Here is a 10,554-nt window from a genome sequence, read left to right as displayed (position 1 = left end):
TGCAGTGTGTAACACAATGATATTATCCCTGCTGCTTAAAATAAACTGAAAGATAAAAGTCAATAGCAACTGTAGCAAATCTGTTTTAATAATTCGGCAGAAGTTACTCAGCACTTTTGCTGCATTGAAAGAAATAAAGCAAATGTAATGAAAGATGGCAGGACTCGAGGGCATGAGCTGCAGGGAGAGGTTGGGAAGGTTTGGGGTTTATGCCTTGGAGTGCAGGGGGTGGAGGGGTGATATCACAGAGGTGTATAAAGGGGCTGTCCCATTGCGGCAAACTAATCCGTGAGTTCAGAAGAGTTTGCCCTCGACATACTCGCAGCATGGTCGACACGAGGTCCTAGGAGGTCTTTGTAACTCTCCTTCATGCTCGAGAGTGGTCCCCGCGTACTCGAGGCTTTAGCTAGGTCCGCGGCATATTTTTCAATATGCTGAAAAATGCCCGTGAGTAAAAAAAGGTCATCATGGGAAAAAATCAATATTTTTTTTACTCGTAGGTTTAGTCGAAGTAGGTCGTTGTAGGTCGGCATGTTAGTCGTAGGCAGTCGTAGGCAGTCGAGGGCAGTCGTAGATAGTCTTCATCATAGTCCAAGAGAGGTCGAATGGAGGTCGAAGGAGATCGAAGGAGGTCGTCTTCACTCTCGACTATTCGGTGTCCAATTTTCCCGAAGCTAGTGGAAGCTAGTTGAAGCTAGTCTTCAACAAAGTTGAAGGAGGTCTTCAACATAACACCTTTTCAAACTCTCCTAAACTCTTCTAAACTCGCCAATTAGGTCGCCGCAGTGGGACAGCCCCTTAACTCGTGAGGGAGATAGAAATGGTGAATGCACAGAGATGGGATTCAATGGGGTGACCAAAACCCCTCAGCTGGCCCGCTGGCTGGGCTTTGTGTGCAGTCCAGCACCCGGGCCAACTCATCATTCACCCAGCCATGGCCGAGTTGGTCAACGAATTGCCGTCGGGAATTTGTCCCGTATTTTGACCGTTTGTCCCTTATTTGGGAGTGAGAAAGTTGGCGGCCCTGGAGGGGAAGGATTTAATTGGTCCCTGGCGGGCAACTTTCTCACTCAGTAAGTTGTGGCTGTACGGAACGAGCTGCCTGATGAAGTAGCCAAGCTGGGAAAGAAGGGTCTCGAACCGAAACGTCGCCCATTCCTTCTCTCCAGAGATGCTGCCTGTCCCGCTGAGTTACTCCAGCACTTTGTGTTTATCTTCGATTTAAACCAGCATCTGCAGTTCCTTCCTGCACATTTGATCAGGACTTACTGGCACTAAACATTATTCCCTTTATCATGTATCTCCACACAGTGAGTGACTCGATTGTAATCATGTATTGTCTTTCCGCTGACTGGTTAGCACGCAACAAAGGCTTTTCACTGTACCTCGGTACACGTGACAATAAACTAAAACTGTACCTGAAACTGAAACTGAACTGCGTGGGTTTTCTCCGAGTGCTCTGGTTTCCTCCCACATTCCGAATTCCCGCTGAGTTACTCCAGCAATTTGCGTTCATCAAAGTCCGATCAAAGATAGTCCGAGGATCGCTAATGAGGTCGAGTGTAGTTCAGGACCGCTCTCTGGTTGTTGGCAGGATGGTTCAGTTGCCTGATAACAGCTGGGAAGAAACTGTCCCTGAATCTGGAGGTGTGCGTTTTCACACTTCTGTACCTTTTGCCCGATGGGAGAGGGGAGAAGAGGGAGTGGCCGGGGTGAGACTGGTCCTTGATGATGCTGCTGGCCTTGCCGAGGCAGCGTGAGGTGTAGATGGAGTCAATAGAAGGGATGTGTTTAAGAAGGAACTGCAGATGCTGGAAAATCGAAGGTACACAAATATGCTGGAGAAACTCAGCGGGTGCAGCAGCATCTATGGAGCGAAGGAAATAGGCAACGTTTCGGGCCGAAACCAAGGGTTTCGGCCCGAAACGTTACCTATTTCCTTCCTGAAGGGTTTCGGCCCGAAACGTTACCTATTTCCTTCCTGAAGGGTTTCGGCCCGAAACGTTACCTATTTCCTTCCTGAAGGGTTTCGGCCCGAAACGTTGCCTATTTCCTTCGCTCCATAGATGCTGCTGCACCCGCTGAGTTTCTTCAGCATTTTCGTGTACCGTCAATAGAAGGGAGTTGGTTTGTGTGACGGTCTGGACTGCGTCCACAATTCTCTGTAATTTCTTGTGGTCTTGGACGGAGCCGTTCCCGAACGCAAGCTGTGATGCATCTTGATAATATGTGTTTACCACATTCCCCATTTAATTATCCTGACTTCACAGCAAATTTAATTTACTCGGTTGGAAAGTGGTTGAGAAAGATGCCAAACTGACAAACAAAATGTCCTTCTTAATCGGAGTGAGAAAGCACTGCGATTAGACTGCAGAAAGATCTCATTTGTGTTAACCCAAAAAGCTGTCTTCTCTGCCTATAGGGCCTGTCCCACTTACGTGTCCTTGGCACGCAAATTAAGGACACGTAAGTGGGACAGGCCCTTAAGATACTGAACCTTAATGTACAAACAAGTCCAATGGGTTTATACCCAAGATTAAAGTGCAGCGGTAGAGTAGCTGCCTCACAGCGCCAGAGACCCGGGTTCGATCCTGACTGTGCGGAGTTTCTCCCCGTGACCTGCGTGGGATTTCTCCTCTCATCAACATGGTCTCATCAACCATCTCTGAACCTAGAGTGCAAGCACGTCATTCCCAATCAATAGAATAGACAATAGGTGCAGGAGGAGGCCATTCGGCCCTTCGATCCAGCTCCGCCATTCGCTGTGATCATGGCTGATCATCCACAATCAGTGCCCCGTTCCTGCCTTCTCCCCATATCCCTTGACTCGGCTATCTTTCCTGAGGGATTGCTCCAAAATAGGAACCTAAACACCAGTAGGAACAAATTTACAGCAAAATATAGAAACATAGAAAATAGTGCAGGAGTAGGCCATTTGGCCCTTCGAGCCAGCACCGCCATTCAATGTGATCATGGCCGATCATCCCCAATCAGTACCCTGTTCCTGCCTTCTCCTTATATCCCCTGACTCCGCTATCTTTAAGAGCCATGTCTCGCTCTCTCTTGAAAGTATACAGAATCAGTACCCCGTTCCTGCTTTTTCCCCATATCCCTGGATCCCGTTAGCCCTAAGAGCTAAATCTAACTCTTTCTTGAAATCACAAAGTGCTGGAGGAACTCAGAGCGTCAGGAAGCAGCTGTGTGGGTAATGGACATGTGACATCTTGGGTCGGGAACCTTCTTCAGACACTAGTTGAAACCATGACTTAAATTGATTGAGCTAGTGAGCACAGATATGGAGTATGTAGTAAAACTCGTGGATAAATGGCAACTAATCTATTTTGGTTGGCAAAACTGAAAGGTAACATGTTATTTCACTGTTACTTCACTGCCTGCTGTAACAGGTACAACAGACAGTGAAGAAAGCGAATGGCATGTTGGCCTTTATAACGAGGAATCGAATATAGGAGCAAAGAGGTCATTCTGCAGCTGTACTGAGCCCTAGTGAGACCACACCTGGAGTATTGTGTGCAGTTTTGAGGTCCCCTAATTTGAGGAAGGACATTCTTGCTATTGAGGGAGTGCAGCGTAGGTTTACAAGGCTAATTCCCGGGATGGCGGGACTGTCATATGCTGAGAGAATGGAGCAGCTGGGCTTGTACACTCAGGAGTTTAGAAGGATGAGAGGATATCTCATTGAAACATATAAGATTGTTAAGGGCTTGGACACGCTAGAGGCAGGAAACATGTTCCCGAAGTTGGGGGAGTCCAGAACCAGGGGCCACAGTTTAAGAATAAGGAGTAAGCCATTTAGAACGGAGACGAGGAAACACTTTTTCTCGCAGAGAGTGGTGAGTCTGTGGAATTCTCTGCCTCAGAGGGCGGTGGAGGCCGGTTCTCTGGATGCTTTCAAGAGAGAGCTGGATAGGGCTCTTAAAAATAGCGGAGTCAGGGGATATGGGGAGAAGGCAGGAACGGGGTACTGATTGGGGATGATCAGCCATGATCACATTGAATGGCGGTGCTGGCTCGAAGGGCCGAATGGCTTACTCCTGCACCTATTGTCTATTGTCTATTGTCTTTTTTAATTATTTTAGATTGGGAACCATTAATGTCCAAAGTAATTGAGGTATTTTTGTCCACAAGCCAAACTCGCGGAGGTCTGTTCTTGCTCCACTCCTTCCCCTCACCCTATCTCTCCCAGCTTTCCCCCTTCCTCCACTCCATCAATGTGAAACGTCATCTGCCCATTTCCCCTTGCCACAGATGCTGCCTGACCCAATGAGTTCCTCCAGCAGTGTGTTTTGTTCCTGTGCAGGTGCAGCCAGCAGTTAACAAGATTAATTTTCGTAGCAAGAGGAATTGAGAACGAGAACAGGGACGCCTTACTATAATTATACAAGACAGTCCTCACGGGGGTGCAGCGGTAGAGTTGTTGCCTCACAGCGCCAGAGACACGGCTTCAATACTGATCTTGGGTGCTGTCTGTGCGGAGTTCGCGTGTTCTCCCCGTGACCTCGTGGGTTTTCTCTGGGTGCTTCGGTTTTCTCCCACATTCCAAAGTCAATAGACAATAGGTGCAGGAGTAGGCCATTCGGCCCTTCGAGCCAGCATTCAATGTGATCATGGCTGATCATCCTCAATCAGTACCCCGTTCCTGCCTTCTCCCCATATCCCCTATTTTTAAGAGCCCTATCTCGCTCTCTCTTGAAAGCATCCAGAGAACTGGCCTCCATTGCCCCCTGAGGCAGAGAATTCCACAGACTCACCACTCTCTGTGAGAAAAAATCATACGGAATTGTTGGCTAAATTGCCTCTAGTGTGTGTAGGATGCAGCAGGGTGGGGGGTGGGGGGTCGCTGGTTGGTGGGGACTCGATGGGCCGAAGGGCCTATTTCCCACGCTGTATCTCTGATCTACACTAAACTAAACTAAATCAAGGGATGAATAGCCTTAAATTAACCTTAAAGTTCATTTGTGCTGTGAATCTTGTGCGGCCAAAGTGATTTCGCTGCCTTAGACGTTTCTTTTTCTTTTAATTTTTTATTTATTAGAAGCAAGTGTACAAAAATATAACCGACGGCATGTGACATAATACAGTTATTATACAGCTTCAATTTTGACTTTTAGCTTTAGTTAGGAGAAAGGAAAGGAGAAGAAACAAGAGTGAGAAAAAGTGGAATGTGCAAGGATAGAACCCCTAGTACCCAAAGAGTGAGTAAATTAAAAAATAAAGGAATAGAGAAATGAAAAGACAAAAAAGAAAAAAGGAGAAGTGTGGTGATATACCAGCCTCGTATCCCTCCCCACCCATCACCCAGCCCGTAATTAAATTTCACTCCAAAATTGTGTTGCACCATACTATCCTTGTTATAAATCAATGTCTTCGAAAAATGATCTGGTTTTTCAGCTAAGACAAGTCTCATATTTTCAAGATGTAGCATCTCAGACATGTTTGTGATCCACATTGTAAGAGTAGGGACTGATGATGTACGTTTCCACAATTTGAGTATTCGTCTTTTTGTCGTAACCAGGCCATAGTTAAGGAAACGTCTTTGAAATAATGATAGCTCAGAGCAGGCTTCCGACGAACCTAGAATAATCAATTCCACGTCGGGGGTCCAATTTTATCTTTTAGTGTTTTTGAGAAAAATTTCAAAAATTCCTCTCCGAAGATTGTGTAACTTTGTGCAAGAGGCTTGGACGTTTCCGATGAAGTTCTCCCCAGTACTTTACACAGAGTGGATTGCCCCTTAAACCTCTTCCCCTCTTCTCGCCAATTGCTTCTTTGACTTTGCGATACTCCAGCTAATGTTCCAGTGGGCAGTGAGCTGGCCGGCGGATCCTCCCACGGAATAACGAGCAGGTCGCATCGCATCCAGGAATATAGTGAAGGGGATACATTTACTGCCGCTCATTAAACAGTGTCGGAATGTGGTTCGCTCGCCACTCAGATAATAATGTTATTTTGGCGTGTGGAGTAAAAGGGGATCAGGAGAAGTCAGTCAATCCTTCCCCATAAACTCTGATGAAAGATAAAAGAGGCAGGAGAAGTATTTCTGATGGAGAGCCACTAACTGTGGCGACTATTATCACCCAACATTATCATAATTACGTTTTTATAGAGCGTGCATTTTCATGGCTGTGTTAAAGCTGCTGGAACCTGCGAGTCTTCGCTGGAGAGGGAACAGGGCTCGCTCTGGTTTGCTTTATCTTTCAACAAATAAACCTCGGAGAGATTTGCATCTTAATGGCCGTGGAGATCAGGCGGGGGGGGGGGCCCTGGTCACATGTGGATGGGCTTTGTGTGTAGGTCTGGCCCCCTTGACGTGTGGTCTCTGATACCCCTGGCCTGCCATCTTCAGACTGACAGGGTTGTTTGTGTTGGCTGACAGGCCGGGACTTCAAAGGTTTAGCTTAATTTAGTTAATTTGAGGTTTCGTTTAGTTAATGTGCGGGGGGTCGGTTCGGACTCGGTGGGCCGAAGGGCCTGTTTCCCGGCCTCTCGGCCGGGAAACAGGCCCTTCGGCCCATCGAGTCCACGCCGACCCCCGCACATTAACACTTATCCTGCACAATTTTACATTTATGCATTTAACCAATCCAATTAACCTACGAACCTGCACGTCTTTGGAGTGTGGGAGGAAACCGGAGCACCCGGAGAAAACCCACGCAGGGACAAACTCCGTACAGACAGCACCCGTAGTCGGGATCGAACCCGGGTCTCTGGCGCTGTGAGGCAGCAGCTCTACCCGCTGCGCCACCGTGACGCGCAGGCTGCACAACCCATCTTTATATGTTGAAGCTACGAACAGGCCACCGTATAATGAAGCCATCACCGAGCATTAGGGTCATCACCTTGACTACCGTGACCATCTCACGCCACAACACCCTAATCCCACAACCTCCAAATCCACCTCATCTTGTAGACAGACACAACATGCTGGAGTAACTCAGCGGGACAGGCAGCATCTCTGGAGAGAAGGAATGGGTGACCTTTCGGGCCGAGACCCTTATCTTCAGACTGACAGTCGGGGGAGAGGGAGACATGGAGATATGGAAGGGTAAGGTGTGAAAACGCAGTTCAAAAGGGACAAAGTTCCAGCTAGATGCACAGACTCACCTGCCCAGAATAGGTGAATTGAGGACCAGAGGACATAGGTTTAAGGTGAAGGGGAAAAGATTTAATAGGAATCTAAGGGGTGGTGGGTGTATGGAACGAGCTGCTAGAGGAGGTAGTTGAGGCTGGGACTATCCTAACATTTAAGAAACAGTTAGACAGGTACATGGATAGGACAGGTTTGGAGGGATATGGACCAAACGCAGGCAAGTGGGACTGGTGTAGTTGGGACATGTTGGCCGGTGTGGGCAAGTTGGGCCGAAGGGCCTGTTTCCACGCTGTATCACTCTGTGACTCTATCTAAATGTGGTTCATTGTTGGCTGAGGGGAAGGTGACATCGAGGCATACAATCAGTAAAATTTAATCAGGAGGACGGTGAAACTAGTGGGATAACTGGGAAGGGGGAGGGACGGAGAGAGAGGGAAAGCAAGGGTTACCTGAAGTTAGCAAAGTCAATGTTCATACCGCTGGGGTGTAAGCTGCCCAAGCGAAATATGAGGTGCTGTTCCTCCAATTTGCGCTGGGCCTCACTCTGACAGTGGAGGAGGCCCAGGACAGAGAGGTCAGTGTGGGAATGGGAGGGGGAGTTATAGCGTTGAGCAGCTTCATCTTTCTCAGACAAGAAATCCCTTTGGAAATTGGCACGGTGGCGCAGCGGTAGAGTTGCTGCCTTACAGCGCCAGAGACCCAGGTTCGATCCTGACGACGGGTGCTGTCCGTACAGGGGTTTGTACGTTCTTCCCGTGACCTGGGTGAGTTTTCTCCGAGATCTACAGTTTCCTCCCACACTCCAAAGAGGTACAGGTTTGTAGGTTAATTGTTTTGGTATAACTGTAAAATTGTGCCTAGTGTGTGTGCGATAGTGTTAGTGTGCGGAGATCGCTGGCTGGTGCGGATTCAGTGGGCCGAAAAGCCTGTTTCCGCGTTGAATGGCTAAACTAAACTAAACTAAACTTCCATGAAATCTGAATAAGGCCCGGAGAGATGACATCTATGCAATGGTAGACAAAAAAGCTGGAGAAACTCAGCGGGTGAGGCAGCATCTATGGAGCGAAGGAATAGGCGACGTTTCGGGTCGAGGCCCTTCTTCAGTCATCTATGCAGTGGTGAGTAAGCTCCATCCTATTAACTTGCTATTTGAGTTGTTATTTCCTGTTAGTTGTGGGCAAAGATCCTATAGCGAGCAAGATAGATCACTCGGCCAAAAAGACGTAGTACGGTCATGGGCAGATTCACGGGTAATTTTCGGCCACCATTTCCGTAACCGCCTTCCGTCTCCGCACCAAAGATCCCGTCGTAGCGGAGCAAAGATACTAGCGCGGAGACGGAAGCCGGTTACGGAAACATCCTCGTAAAAATAAAAGTTATTTGGTAAAAATCTTCTCCTCATTTTCAGAATTATAATTTATTAACACAAACTGTTCCCCCGCAACGTTGATTCCACTGCGAGTCGGGTCGGGTCGGGTCGGGTTACTGAAATGGATGAAAAAAAGGCCCACGTTCCGCTCCGTTGCGTACTACACGTCAGCCCATTGCATTTAGAATGAGTGATCTATCTTGCTCCGCTATAGGGTCTTTGGTTGTGGGAGCTTTCTGTGTGTAAACTTTCTTGTTCTGCAGCTTAAAAGTTCTTCAGCAACTGCAAAGAGATTCAGAGCGCCCTGGGCAAATTGTAATGGAAATGTCTTTGTTCTTCTCTGTTCTTTCCCACATGTTAGCAGTTGCAGTGCTTCAGAAGGAAGGAACTGAGTGCTGATGCCTGTGTTGGAAGCAAGAAGCCTCGGGAAATGGGGCCAGCACTACAGTGTTTAAGAAAGAACTGCAGATGCTGGAAAAATCGAAGGTAGACCTAAAATGCTGGAGAAACTCAGCGGGTGAGGCCGCATCCATGGAGCGAAGGAATAGTTGACTCTTCTTCAGACTCTGCCCGCTGGGTTACTCCAGCACTCTCTCTGTGTCTATCGTAGTTTAGATGTTCCCCATCAGTAACCAAGCTCTTTTGCAGATTGCGTGGGAAGGAACTGCAGATGCTGGTTTAAACCGAAGATAGACACAAAATGCTGGAGTAACTCAGCAGGCGTTACTCAGCGAGTCTGAAGAAGGGTCTCGACCCGAAACGTCACCTATTCCTTCCCTCCATAGATGCTGCCTGACCCGCTGAGTTTCTCCAGCATTTTTGTCTACCAGCACTACAGATGTCAGTTACTGCTTCTGAATCACCTTGTCAATGAATCAGCAAAACCAGCTCGGTTACTGATGGGGAACTTCCAAACTGCGATAGGCACAGGGTGCTGGAGTAACCCAGCGGGCCAGGCAGCATCTCTGCAGAATAAGCATGGGTGATTCATGTTCATCAATTCATAAGTGATAGGAGCAGAATTTTATCATTCGGCCCATCGAGTCTACTCCACCATTCAATCATGGCTGATCTATCTCTCCCTCCCAATCCCATTCTCCTGCCTTCTCCCCGTAACCCCTGACACCCGCACTAATCAAGAATCTGTCAATCTTTACCTTAGAAATATCCATTGACTTGGCCTCCACAGGCCACTGTGGCAATGAATGTTGGGACCGCTTGTCTCCACTAGTGGGAGAGTCTAGGACCAGAGGCCACAGCCACAGAATAAAAGGATGTACCTTTAGAAAGGAGATGAGGAGGAATTTCTTTAGTCAGAAGGTGGTGAATCTGTGGAATTCACTGCCACAGCAGGCTGTGGAGGCCAAGTCAATGGATATTTTTAAGGATGGAGATAGATTGGTATGGGTGCCAGGTGTACCAAGAGTCCACAGATGCTGGAATCTTGAGCAAAAGATAGCGAAGCACTGGAAGAACTCAGTGTGTGAGGTAGCATCAGTGGAGGGAAATGGACAGTTAATGTTGAGAGTCGGTACACTTTTTCAGACATGGTACTTCCTCATTTAGAGGAAGGCAAGGTGGACCATTGGTGTGATTTACAGTTTAAGAAACTCATGGATAGGCAGATGGATATGCAGGGAATGGAGGGACATGCATTACGTGCAGGCTGATAAGTGTTGGTCTTGGTACGGCACAGACATTGTGGGCCGAAGGGCCTGTTTCTGTGCTGTACTATTCTATGTTGTAAGTTGTATGGTTATCTTTTCGGTGGAATGAAACATGATCTGATTATTATAAAATAATAATAATCTGAAGAAGGGTCCCGACCCGAAATGTCACCAATTGCTTCTCTCCAGAGACGCTGCCTCGCCCGCTGAGTTACTCCAGCATTTTTATGTCTAACAACACCTGCAGTTCCTTCCGACACATTATAGAATTGACCTTGTCTGGTTGCGATTTTTTTTCGGAAACTGCAAATATTCGTGGTTAATATTTTGTGGCACCTTTTTCCATCTTCAGGGGTTTAATTGTGAATCTCTCACCCATGCACGCTAGAAAATAACAGCGTTTAAAGCAG

Source organism: Amblyraja radiata, chromosome 27 (genome assembly GCF_010909765.2).
Source record: "Amblyraja radiata isolate CabotCenter1 chromosome 27, sAmbRad1.1.pri, whole genome shotgun sequence".
NCBI classification, from domain to species: domain Eukaryota; kingdom Metazoa; phylum Chordata; class Chondrichthyes; order Rajiformes; family Rajidae; genus Amblyraja; species Amblyraja radiata.
This window is presented reverse-complemented; position numbering follows the sequence as displayed.